At 52.3% G+C, this 8,250-nt stretch overlaps 1 pseudogene; it reads right to left on the bottom strand.

Moving 5' to 3' along the window:
* Positions 1-1,308: 1,308 nt before the first annotated feature.
* Positions 1,309-1,872, bottom strand: LOC118986276 (ornithine decarboxylase-like; annotated as a pseudogene).
* Between the last annotated feature and the right edge of the window lie 6,378 nt (positions 1,873-8,250).

The following is an 8,250-nucleotide window of genomic DNA, read 5'->3' as shown; positions in this document are numbered from 1 at the left end:
CCCTTCCCCCACCTCCTGGCCACCATGCTGCTGTCTAGGGCTTTGCACATTTTGCTCCCCGCCCAGGTGCTGGGATCCCCCAGACACCCCACTGTTGTTCTCTCCCTTCCTTCAGGTCCTTATTCAAATGTCACCCTGCTAGAGAGGCTTCTTGACCCCTGTGTAAAGCAGTGACTGTATCTGCACTGTCATGTTAATCACATCTTACCACTATTGGTGTCAACCTCGGTCACCTGGCTAAAGGTGTGCCGGTCAGTTTTCTCCCCTTGCCATGGGCTGAATTGTGTCCACCATTCCAGATTCATATATTTAATTCCTAACCCCCAGTACCTCAGAATGGGGCCTCATCTAGAGAGAGGGTCTTTGCAGAGACAGTCAGATTAAAATGAGGTCAGTAGGGTGGGCCTTACTCCAATATGACAAGTGTCCGTATAGCAGAAGGGGCAGTTGGGAAGCAGGCATGCCTATGGGGAGAATCCCCTGTGAGCGCGAAAACGGCCATGGATAAAAATTATTAGGAAATAGTAATGTCCTTTATAAAAAAACAATTGTATATAATTATGTGTTATTAACACATAATTATATATAAATGTACATAAGTAGATACAAGATATATTATTAATATATAATAATAAAGGGGCTACCACATAATATTTATACATCAGCAAGTTGAGACAATTCTTTTATTTTTTAATTTTTGAGGAACTTTATTTTTAAAACAGTTCACGACCAAAGCTTCTGGCCCGTTCTGCCAATGCACAAGCTACAAGTGCTTGCTTGGCAGCTGAGGAGAACTCTTCAGTAGAGTTTGAAAACTGAGTAAAAATCCATATAAAGCAAATACTCAAATAGCTTCCATGAGAACCCACATAAGCGTGGCCCCATCTCCTAGCCTTCCGTAATGTTCCATTGGTGCCAACCCTACTTTCAAAGATGTTTCAAAAAGAACGATAGCTAAGTGGTCCCTCCAATCCCTTAGTTCAAGCTGCCCTTGCCGTAACAGCTGCATGAACGGCATCGGCACATTAGTACTCGCCAAAGCGCAGGCTGCTGGGTGGCGCTCCCTCCCACTGCCAGGCGCAGTGCACCGGCAGAGTGCTGACGTCCTGCTCCTCCACTGTGGGCGGAAGGTCCTGGTTCTGGACTGGCTGATGCCAGCCCAGTCATCGTGTAGTAGATAGGCGGCCTCTGGAATCCACTGAAAGTAGAAGCAGAGCCATGGTGTAAGCACCCATGTTTCCAAAGAGCATCCAGTCCCCCACAAGCATCTCGGGCAAGGCACAGCGCCCTGCAAGGCGGTGGAGGCCCTCACACGAGGTGGACTGCCCTGGAATCATCAGCGGAGGTCCGCAAAACCAACTTAGCCTTTGGATGTACCCTGGCAGCTTTCACCAACGCGACTGCCCGTCAAACGTCGTCACATGGTCGCCATTCCTGGCAGCATGTTTACCCTAAGACACTTGTTTGCAAGGATTTGCTTAGACAGTCCTCTCTGGAGGCACCCCAAGACTCTGCACCAATGGTATTCCGGCCTTGGGGGCAGAGTCAAATCCTGTCCCGGTGGCAGCGGGGGTCTTCACTGTGGTTCTGCTGTCACTGCATTTGATTGCGTGAAAGGGGGTGGCCGGACGGAGAGCTTTTAACCATTTCACGTTTCTTTAAAAGGTCTCCCAGGTCCGCAACATAAAAGGCATCCTTATCACCGGAAGAGGAAACCTCACTAATTTTTTGGTCCAGAATGTCCTTGGCAGTAAAGCCTTCATGGAGGAAACGGCAGCCAAACTCTTCACCACTGAAGCTGTTCATGGTTTCTGGATGTTCACCCGAGACTCCACAATAAGGAAAACTAAGGTGGATTTTAAAGAAATTATTGCTAGCCCTTCCCAAAGGCAGTTCTCCAGGAATCCCAAGTCCCGTGGAACATGGGTGTTCGCTCCATGCAGCAGCAGCAGTGACCTCTGAGCACAGGGGGCCTAAAACTGACCCCGTGGAGATGCCACGGCAACTGGCAAGCACACAGGACCACTGCCTCCCCTCACCGTCCCCCCACCCCCCACCCCCTGGCCCTGGCAGGCCTGCCAGAGGTGGTGTCAGAGAGCTGAGGGGTGACCAAGCTGAGACAATTCTTAACCTGCGTGGTCTAATGACGCTAAGTTCAACATATATAAAGCTGAGCTTCCCGGGTTTTCTTTTCTCCTTGTGTCTCCCAGACTGGGTCCTAGAGAAACCAGCAGCCTGGGCTCCAACCGGCACAGACAGAAGCCCAAGAGCCTGCTGGGTCGCCGGTGGGGGCGGGGGCAGGAAGACGCCACCGAGTGAGACAGGTGTCTTAAAAGATTTAAAAAAACATCTAGACAAAATCTTAAAAGACGATAACCACTCTACTCCAGCCAAACACCACAGAAAAAACTGTGAGCCCAGGGTCACCTCACCAGCAAAAGCTGACTTGGGGACCTGGAGTCTACCTTCGACAGACCTTTGTTGACGAGGTGCTTTCCTGATCCTGGGTATCAGCGGAGACCCTGTTGGGGGAGGGGAGTCTGGTCTTCCACCGCCCTGCTGGTGCAAGGGGCTTCGCCTCACAAGTGTATCAGAGAAGGCTAGGAGGAAGTGAGGACTTGCACGACCACCCAGGGTAAGGAGGCTACTAACCCTCACCCTGCAGTATCAGAAGAGGCCACACAGGGAGAGCCCAAGGTCTCCCTCACACTCAGCAGCGATCAGGAAGCCCTCCCCACAGGTGTCAACAAAAGCTGGATGGGCAACCTGTATTTACATTCCCTCCTGGAAGAAGAAAGGTGGCATCTGTCTTTCCCCACTGAGCGGCCTCAGAGGACGCCTGCTGTAACCTAATATTTAAATAAGATGCAAGCCCTGGCTGGTGTAGCTCAGTGGATTGAGCACAGGCCTGCGAACTAGAGGATCATGGTTCGATTCCCAGTCGGGGCACATGCCTGAGTTGCAGGCCAGTTCCCAGCAGGGGACACACGATACATTGTGTGTCCTCGGCAGAGGCAACCATACATTAATATTTCTCTCCCTCTCTCCTTCCCTTTCCCTCTAAAGATAAATAAATAAAATCTAAAAAATTAAATAAGATGCAGAGTTTGATGTCCCCAATGTCCGGGTTTCAATAGGAAGTTATTTGTCCCACTAAGACCCAGGAAAATCCCAGCTTGAATGAGAAAAGGCCACACCCACCCACATGCAGATGACAAAGACATCAGAATTATTCAACAAAAATGTTAAAGCACTTATTATAAAATGCCTCAAAGAACAGCTGTGAACACCCCTGAAATAATAAAAAATAGAGCCAGCAAAAAAAAGAAAAAAGTTGTAAAGAACCAAATGGAAATCTCAGGACTTAAAAATACAATCGCTGAAACAAAAACTCAGTGGCTGGAGGCAACAGCAGACCTAAACCCTGAAGTATCAACATCTACATTGAATGCACACCGTCCACATAAACCAGTGAAAAGATGGAGACTGGCTGAGTGGGTGAAAAAACGTGACCCAGCTGCCTCCCGTCCAAAACTCGCTTCAAACCTGACACGAGTCAGCTGGGAGTAAAAGGACAAAAAAAGAGATACTGTGTCAAGTTTAATCAAAAGAAAGTGGAAGTGGCCTATGTCAACATCAGATGACAAAGACCTCGAAGCAAAGAAATGACCAGGGACAGAAAGGGACACTGTGTAATGATAAAAATTCGAAGGTTTCTGTGTCTTCTTTGATTTCTGTATCTTCTTTGACATAGAAATCCTAATTGTGTACGCACCAAACAACAGAGCTACAAAATATATGAGACAAAAACTGAAAAGAAGGAAATAAAAACAGAAGAGAAGTAAACAAATCCACAATTATAACTGAAGACTTTAACATCTTCTCAAGATTTGATAGAACAACTAGACATAAATCAGCAGTTTTAGATAAACTCAACACTATCCACCAATCGCGTCTAATTAACATTTTAGAACACCCTACCTCCAAATAGCAGAATACATGTTTTTTTCAAGGGCCTATGGAACACACACCAAGACAGACCATATCCTGGCTTACAAGGCACATTTCAAAAAATCTGAAAGACTTGAAATCACAAGGAATGTACTTTCTGACCATAATGGAATTAAAACAAAAATCAATGACAGAAAGATAACAGGATAATCTCCAAACACCTGGAAAACGAAACAATACACTTCTAAGTAATACAGGAGCACGGAGGAATTCTCAAGGGAAATTTAAAAAAGTGCATTGAACTGAATAAAAATGGAAACACATTATATCAACATTAATGGCACCGTGAAAGCAGTTCTGAGAGGGAAATCTACGAGATAGCAGATGCTTACAATTGAAAAAAGAAAAAGTCTCCAATTGATATGAAATACTTGCACCTTAAGAAATTAAAGTGTTTTGATTTGCGTTTTCCTCCCTGGCGCACGGTGTGCTTATCGGCCATTCACGTGTCTCCTTCGGAGCAATGCGTCTTCGGACCCTCTGTTCACTCTGTGATTTTTATGTTGGGGCGTGGTCGGCATTCTTTACAGAGTCTGAGTCTTAGATCCTCACTACACAGACGATTTGCAAGTAATTTCGTGTGATCTTGGGCAAGTCTTCACTATTCCCTTCTGTAAAAGGGCAGGGATTGGCCAGCTCAGCCCTGGGGTCCCTCTGGCTGTGGCCACTGGACATTGCCAGCCTCTGCCCAGCCGTGGCTTTCAGAGAAGCGGCCCAGGGGCACTTCCCTCAGCTCATGCAGAAGCTGTGCCGCAGGCTCCTGGGGCCAGGGCCATAAACCGGGCTCATAAATGCCTGGCAGGGCGGCAGGGCTCCCTCAGATAAAAAGTGGTTTCCAAACTGGGTCGAGAAAGGCCCTTTCTGGGTAGCAGGCAATGGGGCAGAGGGCGCCCAGCTCCCCAGACTCCCTGGGCCAAGCCCTTAACTTAGTCATCTACCCCTCTTCTCTATTTCCCTCCTTCCTCTCTTCCTGTCTTCCCCCCCTTCCCTCTGGAGATAGACTTGGGTTCTATCTAGTCCTGCCTTGCTGTGTGGCCTCACCCCTGCCACTTCTTTTTCAGGGCCTTGGTTTCTCTGACCCTCAGAGAGCCCAGTTCCCGGCTGACCTCGCTCCTGGCTGGTGAGGAGGCCAGGGAGACAGCGTGGGAAAGCCCTCGCCGGCAGTAAGGGAGCGTGCATCCGAGAGAGAGTGGGTCCCTTCTGCCGACAGGAAGAGAGCTGTGTGAGCACTCCTCCGTCAAACTGGAGATTCCTCCAGGACAGGCTGTGCCTGCCCCCTCAGATCAGAAGACCTTCAAAAGGGAGAGAGGGGCTTTGCCTAACTCCGAACTCCTACGGGGCAGGAGCTGTGTCTGTCTCATTGGACTAGGTGATCTGTGTGCTCAGGGGCTGTCTCCCAATCGGGCTGGAAGCTCCCCAAGGGTAGGGATCGCGCCTCCCCCAACAGGGAGGAAGCTCCTGAGGGACAGGCAGTTGTGTCCCACTTAGTTTGGGGACCCCGCAGAGCAGGGGCTCTGGCTCCCACCCCACCCATCCTCCTCTGCCTTCCTCTTCACAGCCAGTGCTCAGGAGGCAGGCGTTGCGTGTGGCTGGCACTTGGGGACCAGCCTTGGACGTCGGGGAGGACGGAGGCTGCATGCGGACTCAGGGGAAGCCGAGCAGGAAGGCGGTATCAGGAAAAGCAGTGGTTCGGAACGAGGTGCCTGCCCTGCCCGTCACGCTGACAACTGTGAGCTCCCAGGGCCAGGCCCGGTGATTCAGGCTGGCACGGGGGCTGGTTGGCTCTCAGACTCGGCCCAGCCCTGACTGGCCTCACCTTGGGTCCCCTGGGGGTGGGTATCACTGAGGCTGGGGTCATGGGGCTCATGCTGGGGAGGAGCTGGGGGAGGGGAGCAGGAGGTGAGGGCCTCGCCTGGCCTCCCTGAGTCAGGGCTGGACAGCTTTCTGAGGATCAGCTCCCCAGTCCTCCCCTTGTACAGGTGTGAAGACTGAGGTCACAGAGAGGGTGCCCGAGGTTGCCCAGCCAGTCTGCTGTGTGATAGGGCTGGAACCCCGGCTCCTGACTCCTGGCCCAGTGCCCTGTCCATTCTGCTTCGCTACCTCTTGGGGGGACCCAGCTTGTGCTAGTGGGGAACCTCCCCTCCGCTCCCCTCCGAGGTGGATAGAAGCCCTATTCCCACCCCACTGTCCGCCCTGAGCCCAGATCACCCGGGGGAGAGCCAGGGCCCCTCTAAAAAGATTTCATGCGCCTCTCATTCTTCTCCCAGTGTCATCATTCCTGCTCCTTCCCTTGGCCGTCCTCCCGGTGCTTCACGTGAGACTTTCCAAAATGGACCCCAGGAAAGGCACAAGTGGGAGCATACTCCTTGGAGGAGCCTCGGGTCACAGCCGGGAAAGCCCCGAGCACCGAGCCTCCCCGAAAGTCTTGCTTAATATTCGCGAATGTTGAGTTCCACTCTCCCTACAGGACTGGCAGTTTGCCTTTTCCCCTGGATGTGTAGGTATTTCTTATGATGTGCTGGGTGTCTGTCCTTTGCCCGACATGAGAACGACGACAATCTCCTCCAAGGGGAAATTTAACTCATCTCGTCACCAGCTCACTTCAGGGGCATCAGTAATGAACAGGCCAGGCCCTGTTTGTGCTGGGCGCTGGGCGCCGAAGTACATGGACAGGGCCCCTGCCCTCGGACAGAACTCAACTCTGCTGGAGGAGACAGGCATTTAGCATGAGAAGGAAATAAAAGCTATTGGACAGGGGCCAGTTCCACCCACCAAGCGAACATGATTTTCTTTACACAGGTCTATTAAGAAGAATTTTCTCAGAACCCCGGAAGGATGAAAAGAAAATTTTCCCCATGTTTGTTTTCTGGGCTGTGCCTTTAAATCCTTTGCAGTGAGTGTAGCTTTTAGATGTTTCCTTGACTCCATGAGCCCCATTGTCTGACCGCGTGTTCACCTGTGGACCTCTCCCCTGGTTTCTGCTCTGGTCTAAGAGTTCCATCTAGATGCCCCAGGTCATTGTCAAAATCTTGTCTCTGGAACCTGGTTCCCAGTGCTCAGTTGGGGGTGGTTCACATGGCCAGGGACGGGTGAGGCCTTGGTGGGGAGCAGGGGGGCCAGACTCCCCTTTCCACCCCACAGGATTCCAACCCATAAAGGGACTTCAGAGGCTGTGAGCAGGACTGGAATGGAGGCCGATCCTTGGAGCAAAGGGACCAACCAGACAGAGGCCAGGTCGGATGGGCCTGGCTTGGGTGCGAGGCCCAGGCCACAGGAAGTCCACGGCCCATCAGTGCATAGATGACAGGGCCTCACAGGCTTGGGGCAGTGTGTCCGGGAGAATGACAGCAGGCAAAGGCAAAGGGTGCTGGGCAGAGAGCAAGTCCCCTCTCAGGGCCTCAGTTCTGTGACCTTTGAAGTGACCTAGCCAGCTCTGGCGGTCTCGGAAGCATGCCTTGGAAGTCGGCACCGTGAACCCCTTGGAGCAGGTTCCCCAGGGGACTGACCAGTCGATAAGGAGGGGGCACATTTGACCAGGGAGTGAAAACCCAGTCCTGGCTCAAGAGGTTCTTGTGCCTCTTCGTGTGCTGTGTCATCTCCTACTGGAGGGTCCCTGACCCCAAGCTGGACCGGGAGCCCACGTGGTAACATGTGGTGTTATAACTGTTGCATATGTGTGAGATGTCCCCAGCTCCTTGAGCTCCACAAGGTCATGGGTGATGTCTTACCCCAGTGGTCACCAGGCCCACAGCACAGCAGGCAACACCAGGGGCGTGGGGGGCGCTGACTCTGCACTGGATCCCAAACTCTCACTCCCACCCTGTGCCTTCCTGGGTCAGGAGATGGGGACTGGGGACCAGGCAGATCATCACACCCACGTCCTTGTGACCCCTGCTCCCAGGACCCATGGGTGCTATCTCCCGAAGGCCTGGGGATCCTGGGATCAGCCTGTGAAGCATCACAGCCACCTTGGAGGGTGGAAGGGAGGACCCTGGGCCCCCATGGGCACACGGGCAAGTGAGGGACTCTGACTTGTCTGAGGTCCCGCAGTCAGGGAGCATCCTCCCCTTCCCACCCAGTGTACCCCAGGGCACAGGGCATGTGTGCAGAGTGGGGGGCTCAGGGCTTGGCGGGGAGGCGAGGGTGGCAGCCTGGGGAGACTGGGTAACATCAGGAACATGGGCTCAGGGCCGAACGACTGTCCTAAATGGCCTGCATGACCCTGAGTGGCATCAGCCT

The sequence above is a fragment of the Sturnira hondurensis genome, unplaced genomic scaffold, assembly GCF_014824575.4.
Source record: "Sturnira hondurensis isolate 20B ecotype Veracruz unplaced genomic scaffold, ASM1482457v3 Scaffold0004257, whole genome shotgun sequence".
Classification (NCBI taxonomy): Eukaryota; Metazoa; Chordata; class Mammalia; order Chiroptera; family Phyllostomidae; genus Sturnira; species Sturnira hondurensis.
The sequence above is the reverse complement of the archived record's forward strand: the minus strand, read 5'-3'. Positions and strand labels throughout refer to the sequence as shown.